This window comes from Megachile rotundata, chromosome 13, assembly GCF_050947335.1.
Source record: "Megachile rotundata isolate GNS110a chromosome 13, iyMegRotu1, whole genome shotgun sequence".
Lineage (NCBI taxonomy): Eukaryota > Metazoa > Arthropoda > Insecta > Hymenoptera > Megachilidae > Megachile > Megachile rotundata.
The window spans coordinates 4,182,086-4,199,577 of record NC_134995.1 but is presented as its reverse complement, the minus strand read 5'-3'; the positions used below and the strand labels follow the sequence as shown (position 1 = coordinate 4,199,577).

At 29.5% G+C, this 17,492-nt stretch overlaps 1 protein-coding gene and 2 long non-coding RNA genes across 4 annotated transcripts in view; 1 reads left to right on the top strand and 2 right to left on the bottom strand.

The window, feature by feature from the left end:
- LOC100881893 (nephrin) overlaps positions 1-17,492 on the bottom strand; it is a 702,710-nt gene that overhangs the window by 521,623 nt on the left and 163,595 nt on the right. The window lies entirely within an intron of this gene.
- LOC143265668 (uncharacterized) lies at positions 5,775-8,182 on the bottom strand. Its single transcript, XR_013040354.1, has 3 exons — positions 7,771-8,182; positions 7,529-7,699; positions 5,775-6,836 (listed from the first exon to the last, which is right to left on the bottom strand). It is a non-coding gene; the product is annotated as an uncharacterized LOC143265668 (long non-coding RNA).
- LOC143265669 (uncharacterized) lies at positions 8,184-9,441 on the top strand. Its single transcript, XR_013040355.1, has 3 exons — positions 8,184-8,357; positions 8,425-8,661; positions 8,949-9,441. It is a non-coding gene; the product is annotated as an uncharacterized LOC143265669 (long non-coding RNA).

Genomic DNA, 17,492 nt, shown 5'->3' with positions numbered 1-17,492 from the left:
CACGCACGTGTACATTTCTTAGAAAAATTAATTATTTATTGTCTTCGAGTGCGACCGATCTCGCAGACAGCTAGCCGGAGCGCGGGGCAAGCAAGCTCGCCTCCGCCCGGGTTCTCACCTCTCCCGAGCGGAGTGGCCCTCGGCGTTTTGGTGAGCACCACCACTCCCGGGCGGATTGGTTACCCCCGGTGCTACGATGGTGTTTTTCATGCCGAAACACTCATGATGTTCAACGAATACGGCCATAGGTTTTCCGGTGCACGTAGGGCTTCGAGGCATGGAAACTCGCCATGCCTGCTGCTTTTGACCAGTCGCCCCCGAAAACCCCGCTAAATCCGTTAAATCTTCTGTATACTTTTAAATTCTCATTCTATGCTCTGAAATTCCTCGTTCGACTAGTTCTATCCGTAACAGTGTAGGTGCACGTCCTATCGTGATAAACAGTTAAAATTCTGACATCTTATCCTAATGTCTCCAAAATGGTGGCGAAACTATATGAAAAAATAAGTCAAAAATAAAAAACAATATTTTGTCCTACATGGCTTCATTTTTAAGGAAAATGATTTTGAACATTTTTGTCAGCATTTGTAAAAAGGGAGAATATATTCTTAAGTTTACAAATTTACGAATTTTTGACTTACACTTACAAGTTAAGAAATAAAGAAATCTATACATTTTAAGATATAGAAAATCTCAAATATTAAAGTTCAGAAATTCAGAAATTAAAAAGTTTTCTATGTATAAAAATGTCAAATAATACTACTTCTTAATTTAGAAACTTTTAAAAGGAATTTAAAAATTTCAAAACTTTTGCAAAATTTCAAAAATTTGAAAACACAAGTTATTCAATTCAGGAATTTTTACATACTTAAATTCAGAAGCTTAAAATTTTTCGAATTTTCAAAGGCAGAAGTTTGAAAATTTAGAAATTACTAACAGTAAGTGCTAAAAAGAAATTTGGTTTTCTAGAGTTCTACATTTTGAATTTTTCGAATTTCGAAAATAATAAGTTCTCAAATTTAGAGATTAACAAGTTCTCAAATTTAGAAGCTCGGAAATGTTCAGATTTTTAACATTAGTAGCTATGAAATTTAAAAATTAATAATTCTGAAAATTGGAAGTTTGAACGTTATCAGATTTTAAAATTTATAAGATCCCAAATTCCGAAATTAATAATCTGTCACATGTGAAACACTTTGTAACTCATAAACTTAAATGTTCAAATCTAGAAATTTAGAAATATTTGTATACTTGATATCTCAAAATGTATAGCACGTAGTCGAACATTTTTCCTTCCACATTTGCCTTTATCCAAAAGAGCTTACATTGCACCCAAGTGTACGTTTTTCATCTATAGCTTTCCTTTCATAGAAGTGGCAAATATTTTGCTACCAAATTTTCCACCTATTTTCCATTACAACAAATACACATATGTATGTCCCCAGCGCCATATAAATTCGGAATTTTATTCCAATGCATGTTACCCTCTTGCTTATTTTCTACGACCATATACAGGGTTTAATAACTAAACTCATAATTGGAAAGCGATCAATTTACAGAATTAAAAAATTATGTACAAAACGTTCCTGTTTTGCCGGCAAATTTTAACATATTTAAATACTTCGTTAAAAAATTATAACAAAAATATAAAATGACAACTGCTTTGTTATTCAATAATAAATACAGGATGTTTCAGTTTTATTGAGGTCAGTATATTCTATAAATAAAAATAACAAAAAATATTCATATGAACATAGGCTCTTAAACCTTGCATTGTGAAAGGCTCTTGCATTGTGAAAAATGGTTAAAAATATACAAAAGCAGACAATTATTCGTATTACTGAAGTAGAAAATCGTCCTTGAATTAATGTGACAATTATTATATGAAAAGTCTAAAAATCAATTGTGGAGAAATGATTCTACTTAGAGAATAATTTTAAATTAAAATTTGAAAGCTGTCTTTTGAGACCTCTTGGTAAAATAGTGTCAATATGTCATGTTCTCTTACGGAATGTTAGTAAGTCATTAATTCCTCGATTCAGAAAGTGTTCTGTTGCAAATGGTCGCCATATTGAACCTTTTCCGTAAATATAACATTAAAATTAAAATATCTCCTAAACTAATGATTTTTTCACATAAATAGATTAATACTTTTTTGTAACGAATATGAAAGAGTATCAGCTGGTGCAATAAAAAATATATGATTCCATTTAAAAAAACATTAATGACCTTCATATGTCCTTTACACGTCCACCTACAAAAAAAATATACCACCAACATATGTCCCCCTCAAAACTATTCAACTTCATCTAAAACATTGTTTGCTATGAGTAATAATAATGACGCAAATTTAGATGGCAAAATGTGGTGAGCCACCCTGTATATGAAATTTCTCCGCCAAAAAAAAATTAGTGTAGATTATTTTTTTAACTGGATTTTGCAATTATGTCAAAATAGAAGTACTTCAACATTTTCTATCATTTTAGCTACTCTTTCATTGGTCGAATATTTCGTTACACGATTAATATCTCAAACACCTTGTTCAATTTCATGGTCTTACATTAGAGTAAACTCGACGTCGCACATTTTTCCTTATTTTGACACCGTAACCTGATAACATGTTAAGCATATACAAGCTTGAAGACTAGCGGCGATGATAAATGAACAGTCGGTAAGTGTTACAGATGTGCTTAAAAACACATTAAGGTCGTTCTGACTGGCTGCTTTGTAACAATTCATTCCTTCTCTCTATGCCTCTTCAATTTCACGAAATCTCAACTTCAAGCGTTCTACCGAAATTTCACGCGGTGATTAATATGCCGAGCAAAAGTTATTGATCAAAGTGAATCAATCTCCTGTAGACGTTATTCTGGCTGCAACAAACGGGAATTATCGAAGGTATTATCTTCAGTTCAACGAACGAAATGATGGCAAGAAGAAAGGGGGAAAGAAAAGGGTAGCAAAGAAGGAGGAGGACTTGATGCTAGTAAAAATAGACGGAAACGCTTGAAAGAACAGCTTCAAAATTATCCATTATTCTATCGAATCATTGCATTCAATATTGTACAAAGTGTCTTGTTATGAAATTTCACCAGCTTAATCTAGTATTCTGTAGATTATTTCCAATACAAAAATTTTAATGAATGCCTCAGCTAAAAATTAGTTTTATTAAAATATAGAAATATACATAAACCAATAAATGTAGACATAAATGCATAAATCAGTTAGACTTACGTTATTTGTTGATAATTTCACATTTTTAGCAGTTAAATAATCAGAGTGTATTATAAATGATTCAATTTACTGGAACAACCACTGAAGATGGAAAGACAGTTTTGTAACAAATTTCTAATGTTCTCTTGTTTATTCTAACAAATGCAGTTCTGATATAAAATTGCTTCATATTACGAAATAATGCAAATTTCTTAAAAAATACTCAGGGAATGTTAAAATATAGAGTTGATATGTACGAATTAGTGCAGAAGAAATTTTTCACAAATTACCCTTGACTTTGCAAATCAAATAAATTTATAAATTTCCAAAAATTTAAATTTCTTAATTTCTGATTTCCTGAATTTCTGAATTTCTGAATTTCTGAATTTCTGAATTTCTGAATTTCTGAATTTCTGAATTTCTGAATTTCTGAATTTCTGAATTTCTGAATTTCTGAATTTCTGAATTTCTGAATTTCTGAATTTCTGAATTTCTGAATTTCTGAATTTCTGAATTTCTGAATTCCTAATTTAATAGATTTTTAGATTTCGATATTTCTAGATTTTCAAATTTTGAGATTTCTAAAGTTTCAAGTTTCCATGTTTCAAAATGTCCCATATTTCAAATTTCCAAAGAACCAAATATACATCAAAGATTTATCAATCATCGAAGATTCATATGGAAACTTTTGCAAATTTCTGTATTTTCAAACTTTGATAATTTCATAATTTCAAAAATATAATTCAATTATAAATATAATTGTAATTATTTGAGTATTAAAAAATTTTTGAATTCCCTTATTGAGAAATTTCTACATTTTTAAATTTGATGTCGTGTTATAGGTGATAATGAATACATTTATAACGGCATATCGATAAACAGAACAAAATTATATAAAAGTTGTTTTTAAGAATGTTTTCAGAACATTTAGAAAATTCCTTCTAATACATCTAGTCGTGAAAATTACATGTTTGCCAATTTCGTGTTATGCACCGTGTATTCAATACTAACCAGCAACTCTGAAACAATTTTCGAAATAACTATAATCCGAAAGCGATACATTTTGGCAGGTACGGTTATTAAGTCCCTTACTCAGAACCATTTCTAAAATACATAGCTAAAACTTTGCGAACGAATAAAAAATATCTTTTTCAACGAAAAACGGAAGTTAATAAAGAAAGATATTGGAAAACAAACAAATTAAGGATTTCATTTTTACTTTATAACTCGTTTTTACTTCATAATTGAAAATATCGCAAAAATTCAAGATTAAACGTTTTTTTTTTTTGTACAAACATAATAATATGTATTAGAAAGATGATCAAAACTTTTGACGATAAAAACACTTAAATTGTATAAAGTACAATTTAAATATTCTTCAAGAAAGCTATTCGTTTTTAACTTATTAGAAAATATATTCGTCTGTCACTGTTTAGAAACAAAATCTATATCAGTAAAATCTGTATCAAATGATAAATAATTGAAATTTAAATATGAGTGAAATTTAATATTTAATATTTTATTGTTTCAATATTGTATCACTTATTATTTTTTTATTAAAAGTTGTTTCGATCTATTAATTAGAAATCATTCATTTGTACACATCATCGTTCTATCAAACATCAGATTTATCCCTTAAAAATAATTTAAGAGATTATATTATTATACGCTATTCGTATATCAAATTTTGATTAATTTAATTTTAATCTGAACATGCAAATTATTGTGGTGTGTGGTATGTGTGTGTGCGTGTGCAATGTAATTGTATGGTATGTGTGTGTGTATGTACTGTGTAATTGTATGATCGACATGGGTTCATAATATGAATGAAGCTTGCGTATGGTATGATTGAAGTTTGCATGTAATGAAGGTTGCTAGAAAATTGTAAGATTGCCTTTTTGGTGTGATCGAATGTTTTGGGAGCAAAGCAAAGACGGCATTGCTTCGTGAGAGATTGTGAGATAGAGACGTGAGAAATTTGTTCTACATTATTTCCCTTAATATTAAAATAGGAAAAAATAAACAACGACGATTTGTACAGTTGCAGAATTTTTTATCGAAGATAAATGTACACTTCGAAACCATGTAACCTCCCACCACATGTTTTCTTCTACTTTTAATAGCAATACAAATAATTTAAATATTCGTCTTAATGAGACGCTTTGTAGACATGCTCATTTCCATTAACAAACTTTGATTACGAAAAAAATTTTTCATATTTAGAAATACATTTTCGAATGTATAATACTTTTTACACCAACGAATTCTAAATTAGTCATTGTAATTTATTATTGTTAATTAAAATTATATTTCTTAATACGATTCAAGCTCTTTTATTTTAAATTTATTCCAAAACAGGAGAAACTGAAAATATTTGAATGGAAATATCTACAAATAACAATATCCATACTTATCTGTATTTATATATAAATATTATGTCTATATTTAAATCGAAATGTTATACTGGAAAATATGTATATAAATATCTGTAAAGTATTTTAAAAATCAACAGTGAAATGTAATGAAGCAATTCAAATAAATAAAACGAAATGCAAGAGAAATATTTAGGAACACTGTATTCCATATCGAAATAATATAAATTTCATACAAAAGATTCGTTCTGAACAGAACATTTAAGACAATATGATCAGTGAAATATATAATCGCTAAAAAATCTAAGGAACGTATATAAAACTCGTTCGCTCGACTGGCATGCAACTGTTTCCCTCTCGTACACGTTAAAAGCTTTCCAAAGAGTTGCTTTAAACATAGAAGAAAACAGCATAAAAATTATACAGTCCATTTTCGGAATGATCACGATATACAGATTGCAGACAAAAGCAAATCTTAACATCTTTACGTACGTATACATAATGAGATGAGATGAGGAGTGATGATAATAGTGATGATGATACAATTTTTATTCAACAACGTAATATCACTACGCATTCAGGTTTTCTCGCGTCTTCGTTACTTCGTATCGGATAATGAAAGTGTGCATAAATATTGTGTTGTCAAACGTAATGAGGCTCCTGGGACGACTCGATCTGCGTTTATTCATTTGTCTAAATTTTCTAAATTTGTTAATTTCAAAATTTGGAACTTAAATTTCTACATTTTCCGGTGTCTAAATTTCTAAAAATTTCCAAATTTCTAGATTTCCAGATTTCTAGATTTCTAGATTTCTAGATTTCTACATTTCTAGATTTCTAGATTTCTAGATTTCTACATTTCCAAGTTTGTAGATTTCCAGATTTCTAGATATCTAGGTTTCTAGACTTCTAGATTTTCAGGTATGTAGATTTCTAGATTTGTACGTTTCTAAATTTCTATATTCCTACTATAGGTTTTTCGCTTTCCGAATTTCGTGATTTCTAAATTTCTAAATTTCCAAATTTCCAAATTTCCAAATTTCCAAATTCTCAAATCCCCAAATTAAATTCTTTAGCTTTCAAGTATTAAATTCTCAACTTTGCAAGATTTTAAAGAGTTATTCGGCCCATTTTAGATGTTGGATTAGCAGCGTTGCGATGACGAATAAAGTTCTTAGTTTTGTTAAATTTTGCATCAGTGGAATTTTTTTATTGTCTTCACGTGTTCTTCATTCTTCTTCCATTGTGACGCTTCGAAAGTAAAAATGCGTTTTTATAAGTAAGCGACTATTTCTTTTTGTATTGTTATGTTAGTTTGTTGTCGGACACCCGAATCAAGACTAACTCGAGTTAGTAGTGCTAACTAGAGTAGTGCTAAAACGTTTATTACGTAATAAATACAAAGTTAATCCTTAATCTAGCTCTTTACTTGTAAGTATACGTGTTAGGTCGGTGAGTTCGGAATAAAATCTGTTGGAAAACGGCATCGACAGAAAAACGTAAACTACGGGAAAGAAACTATTGGTTGATCTCTAAGATAAGGGTCTGGGAGTTACAAAGGTCATTAGCTAATTTTGTAAAAACAGAGGTGGTTAAAAAAGGAGTGGAAAATAAGGATGTAGAGGGAAGTGATTTATTGGGTCCTTGAAATATCCTGAGACTAATTTCCATTAGTTTTCCGTTAGAAATTTCTAATTTCCATTGGAAATTCTAAAAGAGTTTATGTGATATTAAACAAACGTGAAAGTTCGAGCCAGTGGACAATAGGATAAAGGAAACAAAAAATGAAATATAATCTATGTATGTATAATCTCCTTACTTTATAATGTTTAACTACGGTCATGGATTCATTATTCCACTTAAATTAAATTTAAATATATTCAAAATCCAAAATTTACAAATTTCTAAATCTCCAAATTCATTGCACAGAGGTTAGCAAATACCTTTAACACGCAAGCGTCCAACTACACAGCGCCGTGTTTATCGCTATCTAAGGTAAACACTAAGTCGCTGTCACATTTTCTCCATTTTACAGTGTAAAAAATGTGTTTTGTCTGCATAAGTACATTTGCAAAGGATATTACGTACGTTGTGATGTTTTCAAATCTCTGTACCTATTTATAAAAATAAACAGAGAGTTGAAGTTAGACTGTTCGTAAACTATAACCTATTTACCTTACTTCACCTTACATTCCACAAGTTCAGTATAAGAGTAATTCAACAGAAATAGGAACTTGCGGCCCTCGCTTTTTAACACTTTATTACGTCGAACGTCGAACCGTATTATATGTTCGTTTTAGAAAAAGATTTTAACTGTAACTGTTGTACTTTTCAAGAGATTTAATAGAATAAAACACCCTGTTACACGGATGATGTTTTTAACGCGAATTTGGGATGTTAACCCTTTTGATTAACGCCTTCACTACCGCGCTTCCTTATTACTTTTACAGCAATAAGGATAGTTAAATATAAGTCATAAATGCCCTTTTGAATTAAATATGATTGATTGAAGAGAAATATTATAAACGAGATTCTAGTTGAATATTGCTCCGTTATGTAAACGCTAAATGAACATACGAGTCATATACGATAGTCAACTTGACAGTTTTTAACTCTGAATGTGCTTGTTCGTTATAGACTGAAGTAATCTTTATGATTGAACTGAACTTGTTCTCTTTTCGGTTTCTTGTAAACCTATTCACCTCTCTGGCCTGTTCAATCTAATTAGCGAATGAGCTTCCAGGAGTTGGTTTAGCATGAATGTCATCAAAGGTAACCAATCAATGTCGTTGTTTGACCTTCGAAAAAAATGTGATAGGCTAATTCTAAACGACTGTAGACACTTCCCTTGTATGCCCGCCATAAATCCTGCTGCTGTGGTGCACGTGGTAACTGGTATATGGTTCAAGCCCGATACGTTGGGAAGCCATGTCCTTGAAATATGCGTAACGAGAGGATCCCTTGATAGGTCTCGTCTCTGACTTCGCGGAAAGTACCACAAGAGGTTCGTTGAAGACACGGGACAGAGATTCACAGACGTTGCAAGCCAGTTCAGAATTATGAAAATAAATTAGACGTAAGTCGGATTTCTATATATAATGAACAAAGACAACGATTACAGAGGTTACTTTAAGAAAAATGAATGGACTGTAAATGAGTGGACAGTATTTGTTGTTCTAAGTTATGTATTTTGTGACATCGCGGAAGAGACGATATTAATTATATAATAACTGATCAAGAAACAAATATTACTCATGAGTGGAAGAAATTCATATTTTTAATTTTATTTAAATTGTGCTTGAACTTTAATCTTTTCTAAGTTTAATATTATGTTAGGGTTTAAACTAAGCTTATAAGTTTCAGGTTATGTACAGCTTCAAAAAGATTAAGACGAACTCACACTATACATATATTACTGAGGTCCAGAAAAAGACCAGATAGATTTATGCCAGAACATGATTTAATGGAAGAATGTAAGCATTCACAGATTTATGGACAAAATTCGCGCTGCAATTCGTTGTATAGAATCGTACATGTATTATAATTCTGAATGACAGCCATTATTAACACGGATAATAACTTTCGGAATGTGTACAAAATATGTTTAATATTATTTTCAATACAGTTAGAATTTTTGAGAGTTTGACAATCACTGATTTGACGAATAAAAGCCGCATTTTTGCAGACAAAGGAATTTTCGAACATTTTTTTATAATTGTCATGGTAAATCATAAATACCTTGAAAAGCGCATTTTACCTTTTCGATATAACGTTCCTGAACATCGGTTTATTTGAATTGTTTTATATATTTGACCATAGTAAGTTTGATCCTAACCTTTTTGGATGCCCTGTATGTAATATACCAAACCTATCTTGTGACTAATACTGAAGAAATGCTTCTATTTTTAAATTATAACTTATTTCTTATTATACGTTAAAGTAATAATATATACAGAATGTCAAATAAATGTATAAAAATTTAATGTGAATAATGGTAAAAATCAAATTGACATTCTCGAATTTTAAAAGGGAGTTGGTGGGACACTAACAATCATAGTTGAAGTGATCATGCACGTAATTTTGTGATTACCGAGATAAATCACTATGCAATGGCATGTCGTCATCATAAACTTACTTTAAAGAAAATCAATAATGAATCGAAGATTAAATACTTACACTCAGTTTCGTCGTGTACACAAAATGTATTAAAATAACATCACAGTGATCTAAATCTTCTGAATACCTTTTCAATTTCGTGCATATAAATTTTTGATACAAATTAATGAATAATTGAAATTTATTTAAACAATTTCGTCTATAATATACCGTTTCGTCTTGATACTAATTTTTGACAGTTAACGACACGCTTCTCCAGCCAAATTTTTAACACATTTTCACCCAAATTCAATATTAATTTCGTGTTGTATTTTAGTACCCAATCACATGCAATTAAACCAACGCTCTACAACACTGGTAAAATTATACATATTTATATATTTAAGTCACTCTCGCACCGATGATAAAATGTCTTCTGCCACGTTTTAACCCTTTGCACTCGAAGGTATTTTTTCCGTTTGCAAACAGCAACTTTAAAACCTACTACTTAAAAAGTTAAATGACATCTTTTCAGATTATTATTTCTCCACTAATAACTTTCACTATTGTCTATTTCACTGTGTTTATACACCACATGTGTAACATTACAGAATTAGTTAAAAAATGGTTATTTCAAATTATTGTATTAAATTCATGACGGCTGAGTCGTCTCTCAGGGTTAAATTAAATTTAAAATATAAAAAAATAAACGCTCATAAAATTACTAACTTTTATAATTAGTATCAAATGATTTGCACTTTTGTTGGGAATTATAGCATCACACTTTCATGAAAATCTAATTACGCATAAAGGTGTTAAAAATGTTTAAAGGATGCGTATAAAAAGGTTGATTGTATTTTAGCGTGATCCATGATAAACTGCTTTATCCTCCATACGTTAACCAGTTCATTGGCCACCCTATATATTCCGTGCGAAATAACGAGGAACAGGTATAAAGAGGGAACTGAAAACGATCTCTTCATCCTCATATTATATAGAAATAGCTTAATTATACGATGATACAAACGACCGCGAGCCGTATCGAAACAGTTATAATTTCTCGCCGCTCGTAGAGAACGAGTTTATAACTCAACATTATGCGAAGCAATCGAGCCGGAGGCAACGAATTTATACGAATGAATACGTGAGAAATCGTAGTTACTGTATTTACTTGTGTATCGCTCGATTCTGTTGTTCTTCATCAATCTCTTGTTCGATTCGTATAATACAGAGAAACTAATAACTGAACGATTAATCGAAATACAGGGTATTTCTGTGGTTTCAAATAACCGCTAACGGGTAGCGGACATACACACTCATACGAAGTACATAAAAGTTCGTTTAACTTTTGTTTGTAGAATATGGCTATGTGAGGCAAAACTTTTTCGTTTAAATTTTTCAAAGGAATTTGAATGTTTGTATTTCTTCAATGGAACGTCATATTTATCCTGTAAAGCGATGAAAGTTTAAATGAAATGCCATATTTTTGATCCAATATAATGAAAAAATAGACAAAGTCGAGGTATTATTTTTTAAAACTTTGAATGAATGTCACAAAAGGGAAAATGTTTCACTCGTTACGTTTACGGGGTATTTTATAACATCTTTCATGTGGATAAAGAGGTTTTAATGTAATGAGATTTTCTGATTAATTTTGTAGTTTCTTTTTTAGCGTTATATATTCATACAGAAATTTTACAAACAAAAGGTTGGAATTTTATAAATTATTTGAGTATTAATTGTTACCGTATATAAGAATAACATATTCTAGTTGAAAATGGTATTTAATTATTATAATACATAGAAATGAAGTATTGTATTTATAAAATTGATTTCTCATTACAATACGCAGAAATAAAATATTGTATCGAATCATTACAATATCTGGTACAAAATTTAATTTCAAACAAACGAATGCATTTAATGTTACGTTGATTAACATACAAAAATATCTCCGATAAATATTTTTTTTATTAGGCATGTGTATTAAAAGTAACAAAAAATGGAACTGTTATACAACTTTTCGTATCAAACACAAAAATGCAAGAATCTCATTAATAAATAATTAATATTAATTTATTTACAACAGTGTATATGTCAAATAATAATTTAATGTTTTATTTTATAAATTCCAGGAATTAAACTCCTACATTCGCTTTGAATGTTGAACCAGTTATATGCAACAAATTAAAAAATAAAATTGTGTGTTCTTGACAACATGTACTATGACGTGTCTGACCGCATACGTTAATTACTACTGTGACAGCTAACGTGTGTATTTATAAATTTGTCGGAATAAAGTTACAATAATTGATTTTCCGTTAGTTTAAATACTGTCGTTCACATTCATCTTCCTCGAATTTATAAATTTTGTAATCTCTCAAATATATATTTGAACGAAAAATTTTGATTTGTTTTAAATCTCTCTCTTCGGAAATCTTGTTTTTCAATTAACAATAAAAAGAAATTTTTTTTTCAAATTTCAAAACTAATCGTTTGTGAACAAGGTTTCATTTTTGCATATACCTTGAGAGAATATAGTATATTTATCGTAGCTTCGACCTGGTATTATTATACATTACTATATTTGCATGAATTATTTTGTTACACCAGGAAGTTTCGAAAGTGCTTAATTCGTGAGGTGAAGTTGTACAGCGTTAACCTGTGGTATATTAAAGTTTTATTCGAGGGAAAGTCAGAACGTAATTATTCTCTATTCTACCAGAGCTATTCCGTTAAACTTTGAAATTCCAGAAAACTTCATTAACGATATAGTGCTATCTTATTCACATTGTATATTTATGATGCATACTTTCGCTGTTGCTAAAAGGTTTCTGTTGCAATTGTGACTTTATCTGCGGCTCAGAAATTCTGTAAACGGTCGCCACAACGTCACTTTTTATATTACAATCTCTGTGTATTCTAGGTACAGCTACGATATTAATTTTTATTCTCACCTACAAAGACTCGGTTTTATAAATATGAAACAAGCATTCAAATTCTCGTTTACGTAACTATATTTTTGTATCGATTCGATCGTTTGGATGAAATATTCATGTAATATGCCGTTACTTCAAAGTTTCACCACATGTATAAAACTGCGATACAGGGAGAGTTCTGTCTACCAGTTTAAACGATGAACGACGATTTTCAGCCTCTTGCAGATTTGCACGAAGTGTATTTCCGTGTAATTCTCAGCTACTTCATTTTCCCATAAATTACTGTTAAATATGAAATATACGCGTTCGAAAGATGGTTAGACTCGAAAATAAAACGAACAAAATTAAGCTATTAGCATGGATCCAATGTTTATACGAGCGTAAAACAAATCTTTTAAATTGTATAGCTTTATAACAATGATATGTGATAATAGCTAAGGATAAATAGTGATTCTCAAGAAAGTGGTAGTAAAATTTATATTTATTGGTGTGAACAATTTTTATAAGAAAATGGTAGAATAAACCTTCCTCAATATGAGAATATAAACTGCTTTATATTTTTCAAAAGACTTTTTCTCACTGGTGTTATGAGTAATATCAGAACAGAATTTTTTTAAAACACCGGTAATAACAGTAGCAGAAAAACCAGTAATATCTAAGCAAACACGTTATGGGTATCGTATTATTTCAACAAAAGTTAGTGAATTTGAAAAGGTAAATAAATGATAATAAATTATGACAAGAATTTATATTTCCATATTTAAGAACAAAAATTATTTTACGTAATCGCTAAAGCAGAATCACTATATTCTTTGAATAGGTAATTGCTTTTGTGCAAATCATGTATCAAACTTTATTATACAGGGTGGCTCACCACATTTTGCCATCTAGATTTGCGTCATTATTATTACTCATAGCAAACAATGTTTTAGATGAAGTTGAATGGTTTTGAGAGGGGTATATACTGGTGGTATATTTTTTTGTAAGTGGACGTGTAAAGGACATATGAAGGTCATTAATGTTTTTTTAAATGGAATTATATCTTTTTTATTGCATCAGCTGATATTCCTTCATATTCTTTACAAAAAGGTATTAATCTATTTATGTGAAAAAATCATTAGTTTAGGAGATATTTTAGTTTTAATGTCTGTTTACAGAAAAGGTTCAATGTGGCGATCATTTGCATCAAAACACTTTCTGAATCGAGAAATTAATGACTTAATAACATTCCATAGTGTATAACTATTCTTCATGTGTAGCACTTTTCCCAGCCTCAAAATAAATTGATAACATGTCTATCTTTTCTTCTTTAGAATACTTCATTATGAAATGATAATTCACCTTATCGTCGTATTCGCCGTATTAGAGACGTAACAGAGACTAAATTTCACTGTTACTGCGTAACAAAAAAAAAGAACAAAAACTCACAATTCATTTGGTGACACGTGACCTCTCAAAGCATGTAGAACATTTGCTGTTCAGTTAGGGCAATTCGTAACATTGACCAGAAAGTCACGATTTCTTAACGAGTTTGAATTAAAATATCTCCTAAACTAATGATTTTTTCACATAAATAGATTAATACTTTTTTTGTAAAGAATATGAAAGAGTATCAGCTGATGCAATAAAAAATATATGATTCCATTTAAAAAAGCATTAATGACCTTCATATGTCCTTTACACATTCACCTACAAAAAAAATACACCACCAGCATATGTCCTTCTCAAAACCATTCAACTTCATCTAAAACATTGTTTGCTATGAGTAATAATAATGTCGCAAATCTAGATGGCAAATTGTGGTGAGCCACCCTGTATAATTACGTATAATTTTAACTTTTAGTCAATAATAACAACAAAAGTTTTATTAATAACAATTTAAATACTTCATGAATTATAGTATCCCAATTTCGGAAATGCTAATGTGCTGAAAATGGTGCGTTAAATTAAATCGGAGCATAAATTAAAAGACATTAGCAGAAAATTTCCAGCGAATACATAATTATAAATACAGATTCAGAACTTTAACAAGCATCATATAAATTATGAGCTGTGAATATAAATTAGCAATATTATGAATTCTTCGAAACAACGGTTGAATTTTTACGAAAAGAACATTATTGAAAACCGAATAACATTTATATATCAGTCAATCATTTTTACTCAACCGATAAATATTTTGTTGCAAAAACGTGGGATGTCATTTAGTGTTAATCAATGACTTCAGAAATTGATTTATTGCCACAGACTTCAATTTTTCAGACAGATTAATAAACGTCAAATTAATGTAACCTCTCGAATTTTGTGAGTGTATATAATTGATTTGTTACTATAATTTAACGTATCAAATCTGATCGTTTCAGGTCAAGTATTCAACTTTTAAACTTATAAAATTTTCCTATCGCTTTTTTACTTAGTTAAGCACACTTACAAAAATATAAGCCAACCAATTAGCCACCAACTTTCACCAGCATCTCATTAAGGGTCGTACAGTGGCAAAAATTCAAATTTAAATTGTAAATGAGTTCGTTGAACGTGATGCAGTTTAACTTACTCTTTAACTAACCACCAATGTTCACATACAGACTCGTTGTTTCATGCTTTCATGTAGTTTCTGGCAAAATTCTATTTATAAAAAATCAAGTAAGTATAATAATAAATGTGTACACATAGTTAGTAATTGCTCCGACAAAAATTTTTGTTTAAAATTTTGTTTAGCTTACAATAATTAGTTCTCATTTTTTAAAAATTATGTATTATTCTTTTTTTAAATAGTCTCATATTGTAGTCTTAAACTGAAATATATGAACAGTTTACTTAATGCACAAATTTATATATTTTGCATTTAATTATATTAGAGATCAACCTATATTGTTGTGATGCATTTGAAGAGATAAACTTAAAGATCATCTAGAGGCTTAAAAAGTCAAATTCTGCTTATTGTAAGAACAAAAATATATTTTTTAAATTCGTATGAACAGTGTGGGTTAAAACTAATGGATTTTATACAATGAAAGTAAACAAAGCAAATTAATTGAGAAAGTAAAGTTGAAATGGGAATTTGCTCTCTGCTTTTTACATTGTTTTGTATAAATATTTATTGATAACCCATTTTCAGTAACGTTTTCTCAACAAAATATTTTATTCCATTATGACACTGTTACATTATAATTGTATATTTGGTAAACTGTTAATTTTTTTTTACTACTCAACATTAAACTGTTAATTAAATATTTTAATAAATTGAAACATTCGAAATGTATTAAAAATTGATAATATTCAAAAACATTCTATAATAAACAAGAAATTTTCTTTCATTACTTTTACAGTTTACTAAAAAAATATAAAATATGTTAAAATATAAAATTTTTATATGCTATAAAAATCGTGTTAAGTATTAAAACAATGAGAAGACAGAATTCATTGAACCATGTTATATTGTATATGTATGTAATTAATTACAGTTACATAATAGCAATAATTGTTTTGCCAATGTGTTACACACTGATGAACGTAAATACTATGCCAGAATTGTTAGTTTCGAATTCTGAACATGTTTTCGGTAAACTATTCAGTTTGAAATTTAAAATCTTTTGCACATTTCGCATTCAGCATTTTATTACTTTTACTGCACCATTTGCTATTTTTCTCTTGAATGTATTAGTTAAACTGCAACTTGAATTCGTGCCAAACCACAGATTTAAAGGATTTCTGGTCACCCATTTTTATATCGTGCAACGACGTGCAGTTCTCTATTACGAATTCTATGTTCTGCAAGTATTACATCTTTCTAGGGCCCTTTAGAATTTTTCATAAAACTTTGTCCAACTACGGTTTACGAGGAACAAATCGACTGTTCCACATAAGCTCACAATTTTAATTTTATGTTTAAAATTTTAATTTTAATATTTAATTTTATATTTAAAATTTTTATTTTAATTTTATACTTATGCGTAACAGCTTTGAAGCTTTTATTTTTGTCGTAAGATGATCATAAAAATAGTTAACATTATATTGATTGGTGCATAATATACACTTACTTTGAAATTGAGAAATAAAATATAAATCAGTTGTTAGGCTAATTATTTATTTTAATGAAGTTAATGTAGATTTCAAGAAAATCACCTTAACAATTTTTATACCTTAAAATGAAACTGTTCAACGCTAAAATTACTAAAGTGATGAAATTACTATTTTACAAGCTTTTTATATTGTATTTTATTCTCATTATCAATGCATACATTAATCTGCGAAACTTCAAGTTATTGATAGAAGTTTAGAATAAAATATAAATTCCAATACTGCATTGCAGTTTTTGAATCGTTTCATATTTTTCTAGGTTTATTTTGATGTTACCTCGACTTCATAATTTGGCGATTTTACTTTTATTTCATAATTTAATTTATTTACTATATCATCTCATAAATTGTACCATAAATTGTATCATGAATTACATCTTAATTTAAGGAATTTATTGATAATTTAATGAAACTGATAATGCTACTGCTCTTTTTTCATAGTATGACGTGAGAACATCACTAGAATTCTTTTTTAAGTACACCAAGTTCAGGTGCAGTTACATTTCTAAGAATTATTTTGGATCGTTCAATTTACGTATAACAAATAACAGTAGCTAGAGCACTTCAATTTTACCCCGTCTATTCGGGTAAGATCCAGGAATTCGATCAGAGGAAAATGAATCGCAGTTTGGGAATCGATTTGTTAGAGTGCAAACACGAGAATCGATTTCCGTTTCATTTTGCGTAAAAATCAACCCTATAAATCTTGTGCGAACTCCGGCTCGTTCGAAATGACAGAAACTGCAAACGAATGAGTCTCGGTGTCGTTGAATCGATCGTTGACTCGGTATTTG